The following is a 27,399-nucleotide window of genomic DNA, read 5'->3' as shown; positions in this document are numbered from 1 at the left end:
GAAAATAATATAATGAAAAGCAAATAAGGATTCAAATACAGTAGCTGAAGATTAAAATCATAGGTACCTGTTTGAAATACATTTTTCTATTTCTCTCAGAAATAAGACTAACTGCTGGAACAGTCAAGAAAGCAGTAGATTCTTTATTTTTTAGTTTTAAAATAGGAGTTGATACAAAATAGATTTTATCTATTTATCTAGATATATCTAAAATAGATTTTAGATAAACTCACATTACTGGACTGTGTGCAGAAGGAAATCCAAGATATAACCAGCACTGATAACAGAAGATCAAATAAGAAGATGGTGGTTTTTTTCTGGATTTTAAAATGTGTCACTATAGATTGTGCTATTATCAGATCCTTTACAAGAGGACATTATAAAGAAAGAAGAAACATCTACAGCATAACTATATTTTTATACCAATAAATTGTTTATAACAAGTTACATTACAAAATTCCCACCGAACAAGTACTAAGCTTCCTAAAAGTCTATCTGGTGACAAAAAAATTAGAAAAACCTAACAAAGTCTCTCAGTACATGTCACAGTACTGAACTCAGTTCTTAATTGGAACATAGGCTTCCACCTACGTTCCATTATTGGATGAGCTCAAATTACTCTAAGGAATCTTCCCTGGATGTACCCACTCAGTAATGCCAAACATAACATGAATTCCTTCTGCTAAACTGCAGCCCCTTTCAGAAACCATGTATACTACCTAAGTAACAGAACAATACATATTTTTTCCTTGACCAGTCTTAAATTCATTAGCAACTTCAATTTTCTGTGGAACTTTTCAGAATAATGCATATATACAATTGCAGCTTTAACTCAGTTCAGCCAAGCTACAAATTCCAGACTTGCTGCAAGGGTCAAGAAGGAGCTGCTGCAAGAGGGTAGACATTTATGGACTTCAAGAATCACATCCCAAGGAAAAAAAAAAAAAAAAAAAATTAATATCTAACTAATAAACAGGTGACAAAAAACAAGTCATAATCATAACACAGTGATAAGCCCAACTAAGCTTTCCCCAAAAAGTCTATCAAAAGCACTGCAGCCTCACTTTGATAAATTCTTATTGAAAGCAATTACTTTTATTAGATGAACCGGATCTAAATCTAAAAACCAATAACACGTTACAGTCAAAGTGATATTGTGTTGTTTTTTGTTTTGTTTTGTTTTTTTTTTGAACATGGAAACTGCACAAAGCAAGACTTGCCTCCAGCTGAACTTGGGGACAAATTGCCAAGACTTCCTGAAGTCAATAGGGGGTTTTACAACCAGCTATAGAGTCTCTTGTCTTTATGCACGCTTTGGACTCCTGAACATCTACCTTTAATATGCAACAAATGACAAATTACTATAAATACTGCTAGTTACAATATTTGTTAAATGTATATTCTAATCATCAAGCTGACTACAACTGAAATCTCTTGAAAGCAGGAATTAAAATCGTCTGAATGAACCACTTCTGACTTTCCAGTTGATACAAATGGATATCCTGCTACTCTCTCCTATCCTTAAGTGTTTGTTATATCTGTTCACCTACCAATAAACGATCTTATAAATGGATTTTTTTCTTTCTTAATTGGCACACAGTAAGGACTTTGATTGCCAGTACATGTAAGAAACACTACACCCACACCAAGTTCCAAACCAAACATCTATTTACTGATCTGCCAATTTCATCAAATAATAACCCACTTGAGTTTCATTTTATTAAATCAAAACAAGAAGGTCACAGTGGAATTACATCCCTCTGTCTGGTACACAGATAGATGAAAAAAATGAACAAAAAACACCCCACAAAATAGGAGAAGCCAAATCATGGCCCTATTTTGTACATTGTTGATAATGTTTACATGGTATTAAATTTATTTAAAAACAAAACCCTACAATGTAGTTTTATTGTAGATAAAGAACATGTTTCTATGAGTCACTAAAAGCCATTAGATTGCCTAGAATATTAGAGGCAAACTTTACCAATTGCACAGGCACTTAAGTACAGTTATTTTCATACTCTTGACTGCATTGCACTTTGGTACTAGGGTACTTTAAATAAATGATCACCATTCTTATTTTCCAAACTTAACAGAAATACAAAGAGTCTCAATTATTTGCCTAATTTCACACTGTGAGCCACTGATAGATCAGATATTAATACAACTATTGGTTTCACAATATATTTAACGGAATGGATTTCTGTTGTAAAGAAGAAAATGTCTCACAATTCCTTTCAAGGAAGGTGAACAGTTGCAATGAAGCACCACCACTAAGGAAGTGCTGCTGAAATCCCCAAACTGCTTAAACATTGCAAAAGAAAATGCACTTTTAAATTAAATTCTTAGCATAATTCTCATTATATACAGCATCTCAGTTTCAGTTCTCAGTATATAGAAGAAATCTCAAGCAGGGGAATGAAAAATAATCTTACCTGAACACACAAAGTTCAATATAAAGGGCATACATTAAAAAAAAAGAATCCACAAAACAAAACTACACCAAAGAACAAGCCTTAAGAGGGAAAGACATAGAAGAGAGAGACATTTAATGTCCCTCAAAGCAAAGAACACAATGATTTCATAAGCTGTTTTCAGAATTTCTGTTCAATTACTTTTTAGAGTTCCAAAAAAAGTGAATTGTACAACAAACGCAACACTTCATTAACATCTCTATCAAAGGTTGTGGGTGTATTTTTGAGTGCCTAATAGGTGACTAATATATTCCTCACACCTTCAGCAGAAGCAGGATTCTTAGTGCTTCAGTCATTCTGATCCAATCTAAATGCCATCACTATGTATACTAGCATTAAACAAAAACAAAAATTGCAAAAATGGATTCTTGTTAATTCTTCCATCCCCATTTATGATGGATGAATTCTAAAAGTGAAATTTATCTCCTTCATTAGATAGCTGTATCTGTTTTCCCCAAACTGTTTCCTGTTTCATGGTAGTACCACCGCTTAAATATTTGACTTCATCAAGGTACAAGTAACATACATCACTATGAACTCACGTAAGGACAGTATAATCTGGGACAGATCCTGCCAGTCACTTCAGACGGATGTGACAGATTAGTTTCTTCTTAAGAAAAGTAGTTTGATGATTCTCATAATCCATGAAGGATGTTAGTGACCCTTCAGAAGCAAAGTAACAAAAAAAGTGGCAAAGATTAACTGTCTTCCTTTGTGCTTTTGTTGTGACAGCAAGATTGCATAATGGATTCATCCTCTGATGAACAATTTCATCTCACCTGACGCAGAATCTTTCTAAAGCCAGATTATCCATTTCTCAGACTATCACCTGTTAAGCAGAATAAGTGCAGCATCTGAGTCACACTCAGGGACTTCAACTTTCATTGTCTGCTCTCTGCCAGAAAAAAGAATGTGCAACAAGAAAAGCAAACCCATGGGCAAAAACAAGAGAATTAAGAGAGCAAAGAAGATGAGATGACAGATTAGAAGATTTAGCAGTTCTTCGATTTTGAGGAATTTGAGAATCCCTAGCTCTAAATGGAGATTAAAACACAAGAGTTTGAGCCCAAAGCTCTCAGAATAAAGCAGTTCTTCTACTTCTCCTATCTGAACTTCTTCCCCACTGAGCTTTTCCAACAAAGAAAGACATCTCGCACTGCATTCTCACCTCCTCATCTTCAGCTGGATAAAGAATCAGGTTGTGAATTTTAACTGAAGTCTACTCAGTCACTTAGCAGTTACCCCACCTTATTTAAAACTAATTAAGTTACAGTGGATTGATATACACACATAACCTTAATACACATGAAGTAAAAACCAGATGATTATTGTGCATGAACAGATGCAAAAACTGGCATGTTAGAACCTGCTTTATTCCAGAAGGTAGAAGAAAATATACAATGATTTACTAAGCATGATCAACAGTCCAGACTCAGTAAGATTCCTGTAAAAACTAAAAAAAAAACTAAAAAAAAAAAAAAAAAAAAAGTCGGGAGTGGAAGGGGAAATGAAGGCATCCTTTTGTTTTGTTTTAACTTTTGGAAGTGTAATTGAATACAAATGAAAATTTGGGAAGAAGCTTAAACTAATCCTGAGAAGATACCTTTTCATGGTGATTATTTGCTCCAAGGCTGTAACAGACGCCATAGAGATGACATGCTCCATGAGAGAGAACAAAAAAATGATAGCAAGAGCCTTGGTTCGATTGGAAGATGGAAATATCACACTGAGTCACAGGTGGTACAGGAAACTAGAAACCTTGGGAAAGGGTAGATATCTGTACTAATTCATTTTCTGCATCTCTATACTCTTGTCTTACACAGAAGAGTATGTAGGTCTTTACCCTCCCATCCCCAGAGAGATACGGTCTCAGGCTTACCCAAGTGAGCAACTGCTGTGAGATTCCAGTTTCCTTAGATTATCTGAAACTACTCAGCATGCCCAGACCATTAAAACAAATACTGCGAGAGCACATAATAAAGATTTCACTTAATACCCCACAGTAACAAACCAATGAATTTTACATTCCCATAGCATCCAAATCACAGCTACAAGTAAATAGAAGTTAGAAAGAGAAGTAGGTGCTTTTAAAATACACCACTGATGGTCAGGGTTTTTTTTTCTCCTCTCCTTTTTGATAGTATGGAGATATTACTGTTTTAAAAACTATGAAATATGAAAAATTATGAAAAGTTATGAAAATTATGAAATTTAGATCTTCCTTCACCCTTGGCGACATTTAAGGATTCTCTCAAAGTTCTGGAGAAAAGGATGGATAAGGATTTTATTACATTGCAGAGCCCAGTGGTCAGAGATAACAATCTTGCAGCCAAGGATTTCCAGTCATTTCTTCTTGTCTAAACGTAGGGAGTAAATGGAAAACATCTCCACAGGAGTTAATGCTAAGTATAACACCACAAGTCCCCTACTGCTGAAATTTGCAGCCCTTTCTTGTCTGATGTCAGAGTAAATAAAACTTACGAAATCACATTTGAAACAGACAGAAAATGAGAAGCAGTAGGGAAAGATATATTTATGAGAAAAGCAGACTACCAGGGTGGTCCACAGAGAAAGGGATAAAGGAAGCTTTCAGGAGAACACTTGAACAAGACTAAGCTAGCACAGGCTTCAAAATTACTTTTTAAATATTCTTACTGTTTTGTGCAGAGTAAAAGCAACAGTGAAAGTGACTTGTTCCACGATAAACTTGAGACAGATTGGCACATAATAGAAGACATAATATGTATATTCCAAGTGAGAGAACAAACTATTTGGAGAACCAACTATTGACAAAAATATCTGTGAGAGAGCCAACTGGTCTTACTAAAAGAAATCAGAGCAGGTAATATTTGCAGCAACATACTCCACCAGAAGAGCAAATCAGCTCTAATCCTTATGGTTCCAACAGTAGTTTGTGATCCGCCACTCTCAAGCAGAATGAATTTACAAGGAACAAGCTGCTCTATTTTGATTACCAGCTCAGATGCACAGGGAGCCAAACTAGGAAGGATGTGTCCCAAACACCTACAAAGAAAATGAGAACTGAAAAAATTGTGTTGCACAGTCCACCAGCTCTCATGTGTGAATTCAGGAGGTGGGTGAGAAACTTGGTATTTTTCTGAGGCAGTCAATGCAAACATCTCCTTAGATATATTGGCTTTGCATATTCTTGGACAAAAGGAATTATTTGGCTTTTCCCAAAAATTACATGCAGTCTAAGTATAAATGACTTTTTGCAAGGTGTACCAACTATTTATGTCAATTTCTGAAAAGATGTATAAAACATCGGTGTTTGTAGGTTGATTTATGCTCTGGCCAAACAGTCATACAATTGGTATCATGAGTCCTTGCAGGACATTACTGCTGGTAGTGTTCTTCACAGATAGTCAGCAGATCACAAACAGCTTTTGGAAGCTTGTAACTTATTGGTTACCCGCCACAGGTCTTCTACTCCCACTCCATCCTTGTTTTTGTAACATGACTCTGGAAGCTTTGGTACTGCACAGAAGTTAAAGGGCTCCAAGTACAAAAGCTTGGATGTCCAGAAGCACTAAAGGCAAGGGCAGTGCAACTAGCTGATCCTTACTCACCAATGATAAATGAACATTAGTCTTTCTACATACAGCCTGACTCCTCAGCCATGTGGTTCATTTAGGTTTAAGAAAAATTTTATGATATTCAGCACAAATAACCCTTCCACACTCAATGGTGCATGTCTTCCCCATAGACATGAAGTGACTGCTCTAACAAGAAGTGCAGAGCATGGGCTACTGTTGGAAAAGTTAACATCGCAGCCAGATCTGCTACAATCAGCTTTTGATAAATCTTTAGTAGATTTACCTATTAAAGATATTTGATAGCAAGCATTTTCCTTGATATCACTGAAGCTACTCTCTAGCAGCACAGACAGTTCAAAATAAATTAATTAGCTCTCATGGCCACACCATTTTCAAATGCATGAACTTGGCATCAAAGATAACAAATGTGGGCAACATTTTTTAAAAAAAGTTATATCAAAAAAGTTGTTCTGTTGCCTGTTACAGAATACAGCACTACAGCAATTGTCTATCTGCATGCTTTCCATCCATTTTGTTGGAAGACTCGGAACAGGTTTTTTTCTTGCTTCTGAAATTGAGCTCCTAGATGTTTGCTTTCTCCCAACTAAGTCCCCTTTTTTTCTTTCAAATCTTTTTTAGCTACATTTAATCCTGCAATGGAAGAGTATTAATAAGGATTTCTAGAAGAGCAGTATTCCATGATAACTAACAAACAATGAAAGAAAAGCTCAATTCTTCACATTCACTACCTACTTGGTTCCATTCATTTCAGTTATATGAAGTATTAATTTTTTGTTTTCCTAAGGACTGCTACATAACAGCCATTCTGACATTTGTAAAACTAACTACTGTATTTAAAAAATCTCTAGAGAATTTTCTACAGCTGCTGAAGCTCTTTTACAACTTTACAAAGATAAACTTAAAGCATTTTGAAAGTTTTGACTGTTTTCACTGTTTACATTCCATGCTCCCAGTCATCTTTGGTTTTCCAGATAATTCTGCTCTTACCACACCTTTTGCTTACTGACAAGAGATGCAGACTGTTTCAGAACCACCTGCACGATCAAAGATAGAGGTCTTTCCTCAAACAGCCTTAATGTTTTGCATATTGTATGATATCAGACTAATCTTGTTTTATAACTGAGAATTTATTACAAAACAAATTTGTTACTTGTATTTTTTCTGCACCTAAACTGTAGCAGAACATGATTTTAAGAGTTAATTCTCAGTACAGTATTTCCAAGCCATGTGCTTTCCTACATGCCTACTAGGACCAGACCAAAGGCATATAGAGATCTTCATCCAAAAGCAATCAAGAGTAAATCCCCATGAAAATGTACAGGAATAAAACAAGCCTGCAGTGTGCCTTTACCTTTACATTATTGCTTTCTGCTGTCCACTTACAATCACAGAATAGAAGCACAGAATAATTTTGTTTGGAAAAATCCTTAAAGTCATCAAGTCCAACCATTCAACTAACACCACTAAGCCATGCCCCTAAACACCATATCCATGCATCCCTTGCAATTCCCACATTATGTTGCTTGTCACCTGAGAAAAGCAGCTGACTTTAACTGGAACCTCCTTTCAGATAGCTGTAGTGAGTGGTATCTCCCCTCAGCTTCTTCTTCTCCTGACAAAATAAGCCTACTTTCCTCACCCACTACTGGCATCTGTCTTTCTAGCACTTCCGCTAATTGTTTTGCTCTTACTTGAACAACTCAGTATCTTTCTTGTAGCAAGGAGACCAAAACTGAATGCAGAAGTCAAGGTGCAGTCTCACTAGTGCCTCGTACAAGAGAACAATCACTTCCCTAGTTCTGCTGACCACACTACTTTTGATCCAGCCAAGATGCTATTGGCCTACTGGGGCACCTGAGCACCTTGCTCGCTCTTGTTCAGTCAGCTGTCAGTCAGCTCCATGTCCTTACGTGTCAGGCAACTTTCCAGCTACTCTTCTCAAAGCTTCTACCACTGCATCAGCCTGATGCAAAACAAGTGCTGAATTCGATATTTAACCTTGTTGATGGACAAAGCCCATTAGCCTAGCCTACCCAGATGCTTGCTTGAACCTTCCTACCCTCACGCAAATAAGCACCCTCATCCACCTTTGTGTAATCTGGGAACTGAGGGTGCATTCCACCCCTTCATGATCGTTGATAAAAGTGCTGAATGAAACTGGACCCAGTACTGAGCCCTGAGGAACACCAGATGCAAACAGATGTCAACCGGATCACAACAGCCCATTGGGCTCAGGTATTTTTGCCCAGCAAATAGAATTGTAGAATCACAGAATCATAAAATTGCTCAGGTTGGAAGAGACCTTCAAGATCATCAAGTCCAACCAGAATCTAACCATACTAAAAGCCCTCTGCTAAATCATTTCCCTGAACACCACATCCAAATGGCTTATAAACACATCCAGGGACGGTGACTCAACCACCTCCCTGGGGAGCCTATTCCAGTGCTTAACAGCCCTTTCTGTAAAGAAGTTCTTTCTGATATCCAATCTAAACTTACCCTTGAGGCCATTACAACTTGAGGCCATTTCCTCTCATCTTGTCACCTGTCACCAGTGAGAAGAGATCAATCCCAGTCTCACTGCAATCACCTTCCAGATACTGGAAAAAACCAATAAGGTCTCCCCTCAGCCTCCTCTTTTCCAGACTAAACAGCCCCAGTTCATAATACATGTGTCAGTATGTTCAATAGTACATATGTCCAAGCAATAGGCAGCCAGTTTCTCCAGGAGTGTGCTGTTGAAAGTAGTATTCATAGCTTTGCTAAAGTTCAACTAAATATACACAACCTTACTCTTGTCCACTAAATAGGTCATCTTATCAGAGGAGAACATGTCTTTTATAATTGTATGCTGACTGGAGTCTGATCATTTGGTTGTCCTGTATACATAATGGTAGCAGTGCAAGATGATCTGCTCCATGACCTTCTCAGGGTCCAAGCTCAGGCCGACAAGCCTGTAATTACTCAGATTTTAATTCCTGCCTTTCTTGTAAATTGCAGTCACATCCAACAATTTCCTAACAGACCTTCTCAGCCAGGACAGCTGATTAAATTATTTAAAGTTGTTCGGTAAAAACTTTGAGCAGATCTTTCAGCACATTTGGGTAGATCCCAACCAGCTCCCTGGATTTGTGAGTGTTCAAATGGTGCAGTACGTTGTTAGCCATTTCCACCTGGGTTATAAGCACTTCATTCTACTCCCTGTCTCTGTCTTCTGGCTCAGCAGGCTGGGCATCCCAAGAACAACTGGTCTTAGCAATAAAGACTGAGCTAAATAACACACCAAGGACCTCAGCCTCTTCCTCATTTCATCACTCACTGTACGACCCCCACACTCACATTCAGTAAAGGGAATGGAGATTCTTCTTAATCCTCCTTTTATAAGAACACTTTTAATTGTGTTTTACTGCAGATGCTAAGTTCAAGCTGTCTTTGGCTCTTCTAATTTTCTTCCTGCATAATCTCTTATCACTTTCATAGTCCTCTCGATTTGCCTGCCCCTTCCGAAAGGATGTAAAATCTCTTTGTTTCTGAGTTCCAGGAGCAGGTCTCTGTTCAGCCAGGCTGGTCTTTTCCCCTCTAGCTAATCTTTTGGCACATGGGAATGACTCTGTCTGCCTTCATGCCCCTAGCCCTTTTTTTCTTTTAGAGGATCCAAGTCAAGTGCAATACCAAGTATTCCAATTACCTTTTCTCAGCATTTAATATGCATTGTAAGATGGGGCAAGGAAGTCAGACATTTACCAAGAAGTTCAATGCATTCATAACAAACAGCATAACTTGCTACAAAGAAATGTTTGTCAAAGTAACATGATCGTGGCATGCTAAATGAACCAGTGGTTGCCTCCAAAAGCTTGTTTGTTTGTTGTTGTTTTTTATATACATAGTAAGACTTTCAGTTTCTTCAGCAGTAACTAAGAAATGAATCTTATTTAAAGAAAAAAAACTCTTGAAGCATAAAATTCACTTAAATTTATTCAGCTGCCAGCTGACTCACATATATTACTCAAACATTTTTGTTCATGTCCCCATAGGTCAAAATGAAAATGGAGAAGTGTTCAAATTATGTTGTTGATTTCATAGGGCTTTGACTATAAGCTTAAATAGCACGACAATAAATATTTGGAAAAAAAATAAAAAATAAATTAGAAACCAAACAAAACAAACCCCAGATCAGTCAGATCAGGGAGTCTAGTATGACTGATTACTATCTAAATGGAAGTCCACTTAATGCATTTTTCAATTCAAGTCTCAAAGAAGGCATTTTAAAATAGGTGAACATCACAAGTTAGGTTGCTAAAGATAATGCTGAAAAGTTTGAGTATATTTGTTTCAGTACATGCAGAAAATACAACCAGGCTGTAGATCCTCTTTAAAGTCACTCAAAATTTATGAGTTTCAAGAGCTGTAACTACATACGTGGTTGTAATTGCTCTTCTGTTCTCAATACGTTTAATGCACTGTATACTGTATGTAACCAAATAAAGTCAGTGATTTTAAGAAGATATAGGTGCCCTATCTCTAGAACGGTATTTCTTCAAATGCCTTCAGTAATTGTAACAGTATTGGCTACCTGGGTGCAAGCATTTTGTCAGCTTAATGCCTGCTCCTTGTCACTGCAGCTATAGCACTAGAAAACAAAACAAAACAAAACATGGATGAACACAAGCCTTCTCTGCCTAAGCCCCTGGTTAAATTAGTTGCCGGCAAAGGATCTTTGCAGTACTTCAGTACTTAAAACTCCATACTGCAGGGCCCTCCGGGTACAGCTGCAGCAGCATGGCTTTACATATTTGTCAGCTCCTTTACATCACAGAATATATCATCATCCACAACTTCTAAGCTGTTCTGGAAAAAAAAAAAAAAAAATCCCTCTCTCCTCAATGCCTTCTGCTTTAGTAGCTCATTCTTTTTGTTTTATTACATTTCTTTATAGGAATGTTGGCTACACTGGCACTAAGCTTCCACAGACTTTTTGATGGAAGCCTTGTCCAACCTCTTCCCCTTAATATACTGCCTACTCCACCTTACCAGCAGTTATATGAAACAGTAAGTATTTGTGCTGTTTTCCTCCTTTATACTCTGTTTTTTTGACTTTTTGAATGGCTGACACATTGCAAGAACACTTCCATCACATTATTAATATAACAGGAACAGCTAGACAAGCCATAGGCTTGAAGTGCCAGTGCCTCAATCCTGGTGAACGGACATGTTCTGAGAAACGCTAAACAGTTGAAATGTCATCATGTTTCTCTTTTTGCAATTCCAAATCTGATCCACACGCAGTCTAATAGTCCTCCTTGGATTGCATTTACTTTCAAATCTGTATTTCTGTACTCTACTGCTGAGGAACCCCTTTCCTTACAAGTTAGATGTTCTGCGAGTTTTTCCAGTGCAGTAGCATGATTTTGACAAAAGTGATTTAATATTTCTCCCTTTACCACAAAACTACAAATGCATTGTCTCTACTGGATTGCAAAGCCACAAAGCACTTCCCAAGCTGAGCCTTCAGTGCACCCTTACTATAATTCTATATTCGTAGTTAGATCCTCTTCAACCCTTTCTCCAGTTTTAGATTCTTTCCTTCTCTTTAAGTACAAGATAATCCACTCTCTGCCCAAAAAGCAGGAAGAAAAACAAAAGCATACAGAGAAAGAAAAAAACCTACATACTTAACTTCTTTCCACTTTCACCTATCCCTGTTTTACTCAGGGAAAGTTCTCCACTTTTCTATTGTTTATTTTGGACATCCTCCTTTTCCCATTTCCCCTCTCTTTCTAGTCCAATTCTCAAAGGAGCCCATCCTACTCTGAAAGTCTCTTTCAGCTCTCTGTAGAAGGAAAAAAAAAAGCCAGTTTTCCCTAGTATTTTGTATCTTTATCACTCCAGTTACAAGTTACTTTTGGAGTTGATAGTCATTAATGTCTTCTTGCATAAGTTTCAAGTCAGTAATTAGAAGTATTCAGTTAAAGGTGTAAGATATTTATCAAACTACTTATGTGTGATCACAGAACTTCAGAAGACAAAAATTATATGCAGGAAGGCTGCAGTTAAGAACTGACTTATAATGGAAAAACAAAACAACAAATGTACATACAATCTATTAGTATATTGAGAAAAATATTCTAGAATTTTTTTTGCAATCATTAGGAATAGTGCTGTTGAGTTTTTCTTGCTATTGCACTACCAATTATTCCTTCCTATCAAACCATGATCTAATTTAAATCAGCATTACTTTTATTACGTTAGTATTAGTGAGCTAAAGGAACACACTTTTTTTTTTATCTGCTACTTTCACACTATAAATCTCTAATGACACATTACTGTTACTAAGTCAGTATACCATGCATTTATTCCAAAAAAAAAAAAAAAAAAAACCAGACTAGTTATCATAGCTATCTTAACAGTCACTAGCATTCTTCTCTATTCAGCCACAACTTCCAGTTACAAAGGCAAAAGTGAAGATAGACAAATGAAGAAACTGACAGTCCCACACAGATTGCATAATCCACAGTCAACCTGCCACCTTCTTTCTTCATAGACACCATTTAACACTTTAAATATGCCTGTAATCATATAATGAGATTTGCTAAAACCAGACTCTGTGTGAAGTAGTCCAACAACAGTACTTTAACGATCTACTTGCTAAACATCAATAACTCAGATGTTTCAGCAGGAGCTGTAACATTAGCAATAACACATTTTCAATATTCTATTCACATTTTGAAAGCATGTGAAACTTTTTAATCTGATGCAGACTACTCCCAAGCTCTGTGAAGTAGAAGTACGTGATTACTTCAAGTACAGAGTGGAAAAAATTCTTATTTGTGCATGCAGTGACAACCCACTTAAGGTTCTCTCTCAAATAACCAAATTGCACAGTACTGTGCTGTAAATATTTTATGTGTAATTACGTATTTATGATTCTGAAATTGTTTCAATAACTTAAGTTCTAGTCTTTTGTGTCAACTCCTTACCCACCTTTTGTGCTGTGATCTGATATTTAAGCCTCCAAAAGAACCTTACCCATTACAAAGATAAAAGAAAAGGAAATAAAAATGTGTAGGAACAAACAGGAAAGAAGAGATCACAAATTACGATTGCAAAACTAATCCTGTACACCATCTGTGACAGTAGAATAGATGTGATAAAACAAAAAGTCTTGTTAATCTGCTACTTCGTTCTACCGCATAGTCTAAATAAGGAATATAATCTGAGATAAATGTTCCGGCTCATTCCACAGTTAAAAACAAAAAGTTACAACAGGAAAATAAGTAAGAGATGCATGGATGTATGTGTGTTAGAAATCATTATTCTAGTTCCTTTAATATAAAAAAAGTATCTTCAATTCTGATTTCATATTGCTCATATATAGCCAGAGAACCTTGCTCTCAACCATGGTCATTTAAAAGTGAGCATGGCACTCAAAAAGCAAACAGCATCCACATTCTTCGGGATCAGTTTTGTTTTCCAAAGTTACAAAAGAACAGTTCTAAATTCCTATCACAACACAACTCCTCTATTCTCAAAGTGTCAGCCCCATTAAAATTTGAAATAACATAACAGTATTTCCAGCAGCTATAATAACCAGTAGAATAATTAGATGTATGTGAAAAGTTAAGATCAAGAAGATGCATGCAAATGCTTGCACTGTCTGCATTTCCCATACAGAGCCACTCATCAACCCACACTTTATTACACTCATCTGTCATATCTTTTTGTTATCCGTAACACATACTTTCCTCTCATTCCCCCTCCATTTCAGACTAACTGCAAGTTTTTGTCCAGTCTACTGCCAAGCCACCTGCCAATCTCCCTTCCTTCCTGACAAATACTGATTCTTCTGATCCTCCACTTTAAATTCTAATCACAATATCACACCTTTCCCCACGGACACAAATAGAATTGAGTCTACTTGCAATCTATTTTTCACAAGCAATGTGAAAATTCTACTAACAAATCAAAACTATCTCCTTCCTCAAAACCATCAACAATTCTTCTCCAATTGAAAACTGATTTTTCAGATTCCTACCAATTTTAATATAGTTATATTACAACCTGGTCTACAGTATATCTAGCATATATTTTCTGATCTTAACATTTCTTTTTCATAACTGTTTGTTTGGGTTATTTTCTTCCTATTTTCCCATCCAGGTGCACTCACAATTAACTAGCAAGTTTTATCTAGGAAGAAAGAGTCTTCTGTCCCAAATAATAGATAACAGAAATCTGAAGATGCTGAAGTCTGAAGAAAGACAAGAAGGTTTTTCACAAACATAAACTGAAAGTCTAAATATCTGGCCCTGAAGTTCCAAGTAGTTCAGATCTTGACTGTTATTGAGATCAGAGAATTGCCTTAAAAACTACTTGATTCTTTTATTACAGGGAGAAGGGGAGAGAGGAAAGAACAACAACAAGAGCCAATAAATAGTAGGAAACAAAGGGGAAAAGGTAGAGGTATGATAAGAAGGCAAAGAAACAGTCAGGCATTTGGAGGGATAAAGGGACAAAGCTGTTTACATACTTGCTCCCTTCTTACTGTAAGCCATTTTGTTTCCTACTGAGAATCCTACTGAGTCTTTACTTTTGCCTGTAAACTCACTTACTGTTTCACTAATGCAGCAACATTATTTTTGCTGTTGTAAATTACAACAGATTACTGTGGGAAAAGACAACTCCTTTTAATATAGTGTAGAAAACACAGCCACTTAGAAGCAGTCAAGACAAACTATATTCTCCCCACAGTATCTTTGATTGAGACTTTTCTCATTTATAGGCTGAAAACAGTTATGTGTGGTGTAATATCATTCATATTAGAATGTGTATTTCTGTAAAGTTGTAGGAAAAGTGTAAGTTTTTAAAGATCTGCAATGTAGGCTTACTGAATGAGTCCTAAAGTCTATTTGACTCTGTTGCTGCCTCTTACATTTTTTTTTTTTGGCAGGGAGACTCGTGGTTGTTTTTTTTTTTTTGTTTGTTTGGTTTTTTTGCATTGTTTCATTCTCCATAGGATTGAAGAGTAACTAGAAATGGTGATAGGATGAAAAGATACTGTGGTAAAGAACCAATAAATATTCTAAATTGTTATAATGAACTACAATAAATTAACAATTAGATGAGAATTTATATTTGCTTTAACTAGAAATAGGCGAAGATAGTTTCAACTAATAACACCATAAGGATAATACAAGCATACTTACTGTTTCAAAATGGATTTATTTCTCAATGGGGAAGAATTAAGAGAAGATATTTGCCTAAACAATCAAATATGAGGTTTTTTTCTTTTTTTTTTTTTTTTTTTACATTTCTTCTTGCTCCTTTTGCACTTCAGCAGTCAGAAAAGCAGCCTAATGTTTTAGCTGATTTCCACTTGATAAAGGAAAGATAGCAACATGAAATTTAGAAAGCAATATAAAACAAAAGTAGAAGGCAAGTGTTTTACATACATGAGATTCTCGAGTTCAACAGTAAGTCCCCTAGCAATAAAAGAATTTTATCAATACATAACATCAATAGAACAAGTTTTTATTAAACAAAGATAGTGAAATCATTAAAAAGATACATAAAAAGGAATACTGATTTGTCATGCATTTATGTTGCTTGAGGAAAGAAGTTTACATACCACAATTACCTTATTTCTATTCTATTAGTACAAAAATAGGCTACAGAACTACCAATAGAAACGCAAATATAAAATAAATATGATTTGTTAACTCAAGAATTAAAGGTGGTGAAAGAACCATCTGCATAGACTTGACAGTAATTCTAGATAACACCCTATCAAAAAATAACATATCTGTCTCAACTGGTTGAAGTTTAATGACTTTACAAAACCAAATTATAGTATTCCAAGAGTTCCAATTGGCTTAACAGTCCATGAATCTTAGAGAAACAGAAGGAATTTTTAAAATACTCTGATTTAAATACATCTATTTATACATTCACGTAATACACATGAACTCAGTGTAATTAAGTATTCAAGAGTCTTGGGGCAAAACAGATTAATTCACTTAATTTAAATTTGCTTAATGCAGTTCTGATTGAAATTGGAGACAATGTTTATTATAAATCATTTGTAATTTGCATTTGTATTTTTAAGCTGTCATTCTGCAGTTACCCACTTTAATCACGGAACCAGTCAAACAGTAATACATTGTGCTAAGTTTGATTTTTCATTGATTAAACAAGACATGTTGAGTTCTATCATTACATTTCATTTATACATAAGAAGTGTAATGTATTCAACCTAGACTTGGGGTTGTATTTAGTGTCTTAACAAGCAAGTTGGCTGTAATTTTCAAGACAATGTTTTTTTTAACATATTTCTGGCAAGCTACATTTACAAAACTGAAATACAACAAAAATACATAAAAATCTAAATATCATTAAATGCAACATTTCTAAAGAAATGCTACATTATCAAATACTTCTATCAAAATATTTCAAGTTCAAACTGAGCAGTTCATAAAGAAGGAAAGCACTATAATTATGAGAACTGAACATTTAGTTTCTGGTGACAGTGTCCTTCAATGGTTTAAAACCAGTATACTTCTTCTCATTGCCTAGAAATGTGGTTGATGTCCCATCTCTGGAGACTTCTAAGGCAAGGCTAGATCAGGCCCTAGGCAACTTGGCTGTGCATGTCACTGTTCATTGCAGGGAAGCTGAACTAGATGACGTTTAAAGGTCCTTCCAACTCTCGTGATTCTATGATCTTACGGTTATTTTTATATGTAAATTTGGAAAGCACTTATGGTTTGATTGCTTTTCCAGACTTTCTACCACTCTGACTTTCTTTAAAATTCTGGCAACATTCATCTCTTACTTGTATTGTTCCACTCCCAACCAATCTCCAACACAGAATCATAGAACCGCTCAGCTTGGAAAAGACCTTCAAGATCATCAAGTCCAACCAGAATCTAACCATAATACCCTAACAACCCTCTGCTAAACCTAGTCCCTGAGCACCGCATCCAAACAGTTTTTAAACACATCCAGGGATGGTGACTCAACTGCCTCCCTGGGGAACCTATTCCAGTGCTTAGCAACCCTTTCTGTAAAGAAGTTCTTTCTGATATCCAATCTAAACTACCCTGGTGCAACTTGAGGCCATTTCCCCTCATTCTGTCACCTGTCACCAGTGAGAAGAGATCAATCCCGCTCTCGCTGTAATCATCTTTCAGATGTTGGAAGAGAGCAATAAGGTCTCCCCTTAGCATCCTTTTCCCCAGATTAAACAGCCCCAGTTCCTTCAGTCTCTTCTCATAGGGCATATTCTCTAAGCCCTTCACAAGCTTTGTTGCCTTTTTTTGGACCTGCTCCAGCATCTCAATGTCCTTTCTGTACTGAGATGCCCAAAACTGAACACAGTACTTGAGGCCTCACCAGTGCCAGCATCGGTGAGAGAAAAGCATACAGACTGAAAATGTTCACGATAGGGGACAATGACATGGTCAGTGGAAGACAGACTGGGACTGTTCAACTTGAAGAACAGATGACTTCTGAAGACCTGGCAGCAGCCTCCAGAGCCTACAGGGAAGTCCTTGGAAAGTCAGAGCCTGGCTCTTCATCAGACAAGAGGTCTAAAGGGTTGAGACAGGACATAAGGAGAAACTCTGTCACGCTGAGGAGAGTCCAGCAACACAACTAGGACCCAGAGAAGATGTGATGACTATCTTTGAGAGCTTTCGTGACATCACCAGATACAGCTCTGAATAACCAACCTGTCATGATCTCGTTACCAGCGCCGCTTTAGGCAGGAGTGCTTCACAGTAAACTATTTTCTGATTCTGTGAATACAGTATATTTAATGAAAAAAATAAATTGTTTGATTAAATTTATGTCTTAGCAGATTTGAAGTAATCACTCTTGTTTTGTGTCTGTACATTTATCTTGATATGCAACAGCCTTTTCCAGGCTCACATATATTTAATCTATTGTTTCAATATATGACAAAGGATGCTGGAGGTTGCTTCCTCATAAACATTCTCAGTAAAAAACACTTCAACTACATCACAGCAAGTCAAAACAATACTAAGTTTTCCACTCAAAGCTGACTTCTGATGTGGGGGAAGAGAAAAATAATTTGATACATTCACATGAAGTGCCAGTTTGAAGTTGAAGCTTTTCCTGAAAATGTTTCAAGTAATCTAAACAGAAAATTGCTCAAAGATATTTCACAAAAGTAGCACAGAACAGTCCACAAGGCTGCTTACCAGTAAGAAATTAGAAAGACAGAACTGAGATTGTGTCTTTTGAAAGAAAGTTACAACATACAGAATAAGTAGCTTGGCTTGTAACTCCTTTGAAACTACCACATCTGGACATACTGACATGCGGCTGATTTGCTCTAACATCAGGTAATGACAAACTCTGAATGTTCTTCTTAGAAGTCTGACCATAAGAAACACCATTTCACTAGCATGTCATCAAATCATAGCATGAGGTCTTAAACAACATGACAACATATCATCTTTTAACAAATTGTTAAAAAATATCATATTCCAAGTTCAGGAGCTTCAAGAATAAAAACAAACGTGTTCAACCATTGGCATATTACAGCTGTATTTTGCTTACAATAGCTTAAAACTCAGTCCTATGAGTCTACAGGCAAAAATATTGATAAGCAAATGGATGAGTACTAAGACAGACAGACATGGAAAAATAATAAAACTCAAAAAAACTAAAGAATGATTTAAGTCTGCTACATATCACTGGCACCCTTGTAAACACCATTTATGTGCCTGAACCAGCTTGGATAACAAGAACAACATGGAATTTAAAGTGTCTTGCACAAGTCCTCTGGCTTCAAGCTGCTGAAACTTCAGCTAATTCTGTCTTAATAATGGGTTATAGTCCCACATGCAATGCTTCAAATTGATTTGGTTCTTATACTGGGGTAATCTCATTAACCTCAACCAAACAAGCAACACAATTTATTCTCCATTTTGGCTTAAGTATACTTATCACACTGTTTTTAGGTCTACAAATGTCTAACCATGTAACTGGAGACTCCAACTCATTTTTGACACCTATCTTGCACAGGCCCGTAAGTTCTACCAACTATTTCATTTTCTCATGATGACAAACTTAAGCCTAACACGGTTCTACTCAACCTCTGCAACCATGTTGTATGGGAACTGAATCATGGCCTGAACCTCTGATTGACCAGCTGAAGCAAGCAATGAGTCAGCCCTGGGAGCACAGGTGAAGGCAATTCTCCTGTGCTACCGGAAAGGGTGGAGCCTGGCTCCACCTCTCCTAGATCCCACTTAAGAGCTGACTGCCAGTGGGTTAGGATCTCTTTTGGGGATCACTTCTCTTGGAGTCTTCTCAGCAAGCCCAAGACAAGGGTAAGCTTTCTATCTATTCTTCTTTGGTGTGGTAACCTGTTTAGCCTAATGTTCTTGCATATTTCTTAATTATAACATCTGTATATTCATTGATTATATACATTTTCAGAATACTCCCTGGAATTCAGTACAGCTTCACCATTCTTTCAGTGTTGAAAACAGACAATCAGTGTGCCAGTCTCCAGTTTTACGGGTCAAAATATTCTTGGAATAGAATGTCTTAAATTTAGCCTGAAGCCTTGAAATCACTGTTCGCTGATGCGAGGTTAATATAAAAGAATCCAGAATTTTATTTTATTTATTCACAAAATCCCTGATAGACAACACATTTACAGAGGTTTATGGTAGTATAGTTATAGAGCAATTAAAAGATAACCGTGCACCTATTTACACAGTTAGAAGAGTTCCAAAGTCTCAAACTTTTGGAAGCCAGCTGTTGGACTGACATGCTTTATTGCCCACAGCTGAGGATCTGGGTCTTGTGCAATCTCGTGTCCTCAGATTCCACAGGGAACCCAAACTTTCTTTTGTAGTTCAGTTCATTTTTGGGGTTATCCAGGATGCTGTTGCACAACATTTTCTCTGGTACTGCAAGCCTGTTTAAGAAGTTACCTTGTCCACCCCCCCCTTACCTTTTGCCACTTGTTTCAGAGATCGAAATTAGTCTTTCACTGAAGTCACGGTTATGATATAGTTCATATCACAACCCTACAAAGAGCTGTTGTGTCTACAAAGCTGATGGAACAGCAAATGCCAGAGTTTACGAGAGGCTGAGGAAAGAAACATCTTGAGGGGCATATGCTTAGAACATTATGAAGCCACAATCCTTAACTTTCTTTGAGATCCTCGGCATTTCTTGTTCTATAATTCCTTACAGAAAGGCCAAAAGGCCACTGCTCAGATTCCTGTAATTTCCCCCAGCATTAAAAGTTTATCTTCTCCTTGGACATCAGTGCCTTAAAAGATAGTCCAACTTTCTACTGCTTCAGAGAGCAATACCTCAAGATATCAAAATAAGTAAGAGGGGGAAAAAAAGGAGACATTGCTGTTTGTTTTATTCAGTACAGAAATCAGAAAGATATGCACAGTAAATGACTGTCAATCTAATACATCTGTTGCTTAAAAACTGCATAATTAGCACTGATCTTAACTCACAAGAGTAGGTGCTCAAGTTTCACACAAATAATCTTTGACTCTGAAAAGTACATTCTTGTAAAACTGGCTTAAGTCTGACTTTACATGACAATTAAAGCAGCAGGCACTTATGTACATATTATATGAATGTAATGTATTCTATTGTAGAATTTCTAGTGGCTCAAAATGAGCCCAGAAAGAATCTGTACTACCAGCATTGTAAAGTACATCAAAGTAGCACCAAAAATAAGATCAGAGATGCCAGTTATAATTTACAAAGTCATTTTGTACAAGAAGCACTTCTCACTATGAAATGTACCTCACATGGAGAGAGGAAATATCTCTAGACATTTGATGATACTGTTGAAAAACAGGCAGGCTTTCAGGTGCTCAGATCTTGGCAGCCTTAATGCAGCAACCTACAAAATGGAAATAATTTGGCTTTGTGTTCAATTCTGATTCTTTCAATTATAAGAGACTTTAAAAGTTTCACTCAATTCAATTCCTTTTACTCACTCCCTCTATTTTCTGAGGGAGTTTTTGCCCTCCTTACCTTTGTAGTTTATACCTTTGGAGTAAGGATGGTTTTGATTCTGGAATAAGAATGCTTTTGATTTTGCTTGTCCCTGCAGGGATGCTAACTCATACAGACCAAATGCTATTTGGCTCCAACTCCAGATTTCCTAGCACACAGGAGTACTTCATACAGATGATATACAACAAACATACATAAATGGCTTTGTCTCTCCTTTACATTTCAGCAAGCATTTAGTCCTTTGCTTCACAGAGGAGGGAAGTATTTCTACCCCTTGCAACTACATCACAATTAACTTATGAGCAAACATAACACTGTTACATTTTCTAGAACCAGAAGTAAACTTTATAGCATGTCAGAATTCCTTACAGCTGGGAAATGCTGCAAAACAGGATTTTTGTTGGCTTTACTGCCTAATGTTGTAAACTGTACACCAACTACAGCACAGATAAGACTTAATTTTATGATTTTTTTTCCTTCCCATCATCTTTCAGCATGAACCCTCACTTGAAAACTATATTTTTAGAGCCTTTTGTCTCTATAACTTCAACAGTCTATGTTTTTTTTTTACTATTGTAGTAGCTTTCTAAAGCATTTTCTAACTTGGGGGGGGAAAAAAAAAGCATCCCTCTTTAATCAGAAATTAACGGTTATTTTCCAGTAACTTTAGTCATGACATGCTCTTGCATTAAGCTTGTAGATAAGTTTTACCAATATACTTAGAGAAACCCAGACACCACCTGCAATCCTGTCTTTATAACTGAATTCCTGAAAACAATCCCCTGATTTCATGCTGAAGTCAACAGAGTGCATCTAAATGCACTTAAACAACTGAGGCCTCCAAGGATTGTTTGAGAAACGAAGGTAGGAAATATACTGTATGTTTATATATAGCAATATTTAATATGTAGAAGTAAAATATTTTTACTGTGCTGGAAACTCAGGAGGCAGCACTACATATCAGAAAATAATTAAGAATATTTTGCTTTTAACTAAGAAGCCCTAGCTGTTGACCAGTATTAATGGAGAACAGAAACTGAAGATTCTCATTTAAGGTATATTAGGCATGTTCTTAAAGATCAATCTATCTTGTACATGCAGAATGCATATATACGTGCACATATATGCTAGGACTAAAAAGATATTAACACCAGTACTCTAAAATATTAAAAGAAGAGAAATCTCAGCCAGATTCCTAGTTCCATATTCTGTTTTTGGAAAACAGGATGACTGCAAAAACAAAAAGTCTGACAAATTGATGTCAATTGAACTCCTAAACTAAGAGCAACAAAAACAAATCTGTAAGACCAATAAATGAAAGAATATTTTTTTTTAATTTTTAATTTACATGTGCAAATAACCTTAACCACATCACTTTGAACACATGTAGTATTTAAGACACTCGTTAAACACATTCCAAAAGCCTGAAATCTACTGTAACTGTTTGAGCACAAGAGTAAGGTGATAAAGATGATACCAGCGAAGATAGCACCCTGGACTGTCAATATGAATTTCACATCTAGAAGAACATACAGCTCAGGAACTGCAATAAATACCAGAACAAGTTCTAGATGGGGATGCATGCAAAGTGAGAAATACTATGCCATACTCACACAAATGTGTACATATATAAGTACTTCAAAAGTCACAGTTTGAGTAATTAATTTTAATAACCCTGTAAAATGTTCCAGTTCTATCTTCTGGGCCTGGCAATGAAGTTGTTTTTAAGTTGCTGTTCAGTGCTTACTAGGAAATCGAAAGACAACTGTACTGATAATTAGTTAACTCAAGACTAGACAAGGATCAAGACATTCCAACAAAAATTGAGACCTAGATAAATGAAGAGCAGAAGAAAAATAATGTTCTATGTCAACAGACAGAAACTAATAAACTCCTGAAAGAGTAACTTGCAGCTACTCCTACATGTTAAATTTTGAGCCAAAGGTAACTAACTGAACAAAGCAACCAGGTTGAAGGATGTCTTGATCAACAGACTGCGAAATACAGGCACACACAAGGCAAGAAACAAAGTATTCCAATGAATAATGAATGGCATTGAAAACATTCTCATTTCACTTGTTTCTTTCTGCATTTTTGTTTGTTTTCTGTGATGTCACAATTCAGACAAAAGCATTTGATCTGTGGATCAAATATTAATTTTACTTGGAAAATCACAGAAAGATGTGCAGAAGAAGGGGCAGAGGTATGGAGGGGAAAAAACATTGACTGCCAATGTGTTTCTAATACAATGAAAAGTTCAGCCATGATTAAAAAGCAATTTTACTGCCTATTTTATTGTTAATAACAGTACCATGAAAATTACTGTCATAAAAGGCATAGCTGAAGAGAAAATTTGTATCATAAAAAGAAAAGATAATCAGTTTGTACTGATTAAAAGGAAACCCCTATGATTAGGCTGCACCATACAGGATTTTCTCTCTCTCCACCCCCCAGTCAAATTTAAATATTTATGTTTGAATGTGTAATGACAGCATAACCAAAATTACAGACACAGTTACCTTACAGGCAGGTCATTCTACTTGTCTACTCAAGCTGTACTTATGTTTTCCCCCAAAGAAAACTGCTTTCTAGTACAGGATAACAAGACAGAAATAAAGATAGCTAATTACCTTAGAACTACACATCAGCTGCACTCACAATAACACAAGAGGATACTGTCTTTGTCTACATGAATTCAATCTCTCTGCATTCAGTGGTGCCCAACCAGAGAGTTGGCAGCAGAAGTAGCATCACGCTTTTTCTTTCAGCACTGGCCAGGTTATGAATGACAAAGACACAATACCTTACGCACGTATCCTGTAGCTCTTGCTGTATTCCAGCAGTCACTTAAGTGACAGATACAACGTACTCTGTAGATCAGGAGAGCAACTAAGCAAAAATAGCACCTATGTGCAGATAACTAATAGAATTAATTACAGTTCTCCCAGAAGAACTACCATAAAGAAAGTTCGTGCTATATACTTGTTTTCATTTTGTTTTTCTAAGTCTCCATAGAGAGAGAATTACTATACAGAGTAGTTAACAAAACCTCATATCTAAGAATTCAGGAAAGCTCCTCATTTACATTCCGATACATAAATCATTTCTGAAATACATTAGAGAAATACAAATACAAGCCTGAGCTCAAGTGTTGACTCAGATCTTGTTAGTCTCACTCATATTAGTCATCTTACCGGGCTCATGCTGAGCACTCTGTGGGTGGATGCAGAAATTCATACAGAACCCACTGAAATTAGCACACAGCCAGGGCGAGTGACTTTTAATAGTATTCTATTGAGTTAAATGGAAAAAAATATAACTATGTATTGCCTAACTACACTGTTAATCTTTGCATTCAAACCTTGGTAAAAATGAGGGAGGGGCAGAAATAGGATATTTAAAACAAAAATGCTAACTTGTAATAGCACAGTACCACTAGGATACGGTAATTCAGGTTGAAAGGTATCTTAGGAAGTCTCATCTAGTTAAACCTCTTCAAAGCTGCAGTTAAGTTTATTTTAAAAAGCCACAAGATTGTGTTGCTTTCTTCTTTGTAAAATGCTTTTTCTTTTTCAAAATCCCATTAAATATATTTTAGTTGTTTTGTGAATAATTATTTTATCCTGCCTCTTAAGTAAAGTTTCATAACTTCTGACATTAGCTGCCTTTTAGGTACATATTAACACCACTTAGCTGATGTGTTTGTTTAGTATTACCATATATATTCATCTTGTTTCCCTCTTGAGGGTCTTTCAGCCAAGTTTTCAAAGTACTTCTTGTAACTGTAAATGTTTCCTCTAAGCTTTTTGTTTACTTTAGGTCATACAGTAAAAATGTTCCAGAACTTCGATAAAGAAACCAACGTTAGAAGACACAACCCTGTTCAGTAACTGCTGTTCTTATAGTTCAGGCAAGAGAATACCACTGCCAGTATAAGATGGCAATGACATTTGCTTTAGTCATACTGCGGTCATGTACAACATCAGCACCACATCATTTGGAAACGGTTATTGTCAGTCCAATCACCAGGCTGAACAGATGTATGTGAGAGGCAGTAGCAACCTCCTTTCATTTTCCATTTTGCAGTTCTAGCCAACAAGATGCTGAAACACTTTCTGTATTCTGCAAACTTCTTGCTTATTAAATTTCCTCTCGTAGCAGGGATTAGTGCTTCCCAGTGACATTGGGAACTCACTAACATTTATGAAAGTGAAAAAGCTCTTGTAAAGAGCTTAGATTTTAGGCTTTTCTAGAAAGCACACTGTTTATAGACATTACCATTTCACTCTGTAACACTATAATTATTAAACACAATTTGATATTTATACCTCTGGAGTCACTCGGGACTCAAGTCTTCAAGCAGAAGATGGTAGAAACAATGTTGCTATGCCCAAGCCTTCAAATTATGGCTCCTGGACAGGAAACAATAGAAAGGCCTGAAGGACATACTTCTGCTACCCTGTATCAGTGACCATGTAGACCAAGTATTGCAAGGAAAAAGAGGTTAATCAATACAAACTGCACTTTTCAACAGTGTGCACAATCTCCCTACAATTTCCTGTTAATACTGATTTTTCATAAAATACAAATTTTAGAAGTATTTCTATCTCATCTGAACTCAATATCTGTTGATTTTGATTAACAAGAGAGATAGTGGAGAGAGAGAGAGAGAGATGACAAACGGGGGAGCGTATGGGGCAGGCATGCCAGGAGCACTGATCATTAACCAGCTGACCTGCCCTACGAAGCTACACCTGGCACTTTCATTGACTTCCACATCTTTCCAATTATGTTTCTCCCTGACAAACAATCAGAGGGAACAGCCTATGTCTCACTGATAATAAGTGTTAAAGCCAGGTGCTACTTTCTGCCTTATCACACAGGTTAGAGAAAAGGGAATTTGAAGACACAGCCAAAAAGGTTGGCATTAGACTTGTTAGACTTCAGCTGAACCAAAAACAAACAAAACCAACCTGAAGTTTCACCCGCAATTGTTTCCTTAATAATAATAGTACACTAGTGTACTACAATAATAGAAATAACTTCATGCTGTGGAAGGGGAATGAAATGCAGTAATTTGTAACATACAACTAAGAGTCCTAGAAACAACTTAAATACGAGCTGACAGCGAAGAGCCCCAGAGCCCCCGCGGCGCTCCTTCCCCTCGCAGCGATGATCTTTCAACGCCACAACTATTCTCGAGGAAGTACTCCGGCAAAACCCAGCAGTTTCGCCGAGGCGCGGCGGCCCGAAGAGTGACGGCGGACTTCCCGCTGCCTCGCCCCGCGGTCGGGCCGGCCGGCACCGCACTGCCGGACAGAGAGGCCTTCGTGCACAGGGAGCCGTCCGGTCCCCCCTTTTCTGCGCAGGGCCTACTCGGGGCACCCGCCCTGGGCCCCGCCGCCGCCCCGGGCCGCTCAGCGTGGTCCCACCGCGGGGCTCCGCTCGGGACTCCCCACCGGCAGGACGGAGCGGAGACCCCTTAGGAGGAGGCGCAGCCCCCTCTCCGATCCGCCGTCCCCCCCGACCCCGATCGTGGCGGCCAGCGGACAAGTCGCCGCCGGGGCGAGCTGCGCTGCCCCACTCACCCCGCGGGAGCTCGGCGGAGCGGCGCGAGCTGGCGGCTTCCCCTCAGCACCCGCAAGCTCTCCATGCACAGCACCGGGGCAGACAGCACGGCGGCGTGCTGCCGAGCCGCGCTTTACCCGCTGCTCGGCACAGCCGCCCCGCCTCCCTCCCTCCCTCCCTCCCTCACCGCCGCGGCGGGGAGCGGCGCGGGGCGGGGGCACCCGCTCGCACTGGGAGGAGCGGGGACCGCGGGGCTCCCGCAGCTTGCGTCATCGCGCAGCTGCTAAGCGACACGGGGCGGGGTTGGTGGTCGCGGCCGTTGCTCCGCGGTGCTCTTGTCGCCCCGCCCTGGGCGGGCGGCGGGACTGTGGGGAGCGGGAAGCGTGGTGCGTCCCGCGCGGCTGTTAGTCGCCTCAGGGCAGGCCCTGCGGGGCGTGGGTGGTTTGTGTCTCTTACGGGTTTCCCTTTTGCCTCCCCGGTGGGGAAAAACGGGAAGAAAGTTAAGCGGGAGGCCTCCGACCAGCAGGCAGAAGTGGTAGCGGGCCAAGGCGGTGGCACCTTCTCTTGAGGCCGAGCCTGTGCCCGCTGTTTCTGTCTCAGCTTGTAGTAAAAAGTACAACTTTGGAGGAAAAAAAAGAAAAAATAAAAGAAAGAAAAAGAAAAAAAAAAGGGGGCTTTTAAAATGTCTTCTGTAACTTGTGCTGTAATTTTGTATCTTAGTGTCTTACCCACGCAAAGCCAATGTGCTTGGTGCTGCT

At 37.8% G+C, this 27,399-nt stretch overlaps 1 protein-coding gene across 4 annotated transcripts in view; it reads right to left on the bottom strand.

The window, feature by feature from the left end:
* The window catches only part of JAK2 (Janus kinase 2), a 93,213-nt gene extending 66,384 nt beyond the window's left edge, over positions 1-26,829 (bottom strand). For 2 of the 4 annotated variants that reach the window (XM_085212969.1, XM_085212971.1), the window contains exon 1: positions 26,662-26,739. The gene's annotated coding sequence lies outside the window, so the exon portion shown is untranslated. Of the gene's footprint in view, positions 1-26,661 lie in introns of all 4 variants that reach the window. The other 2 variants (XM_085212972.1, XM_085212970.1) reach the window with 2 other exon arrangements.
* Positions 26,830-27,399: the final 570 nt, after the last annotated feature.

The sequence above is a fragment of the Meleagris gallopavo genome, chromosome Z (genome assembly GCF_905368555.1).
Source record: "Meleagris gallopavo chromosome Z, MGAL_WU_HG_1.1, whole genome shotgun sequence".
NCBI lineage: Eukaryota > Metazoa > Chordata > Aves > Galliformes > Phasianidae > Meleagris > Meleagris gallopavo.
Note: the sequence above shows the minus strand (reverse complement) of the source record. Positions and strands in the feature narration are given on the sequence as shown.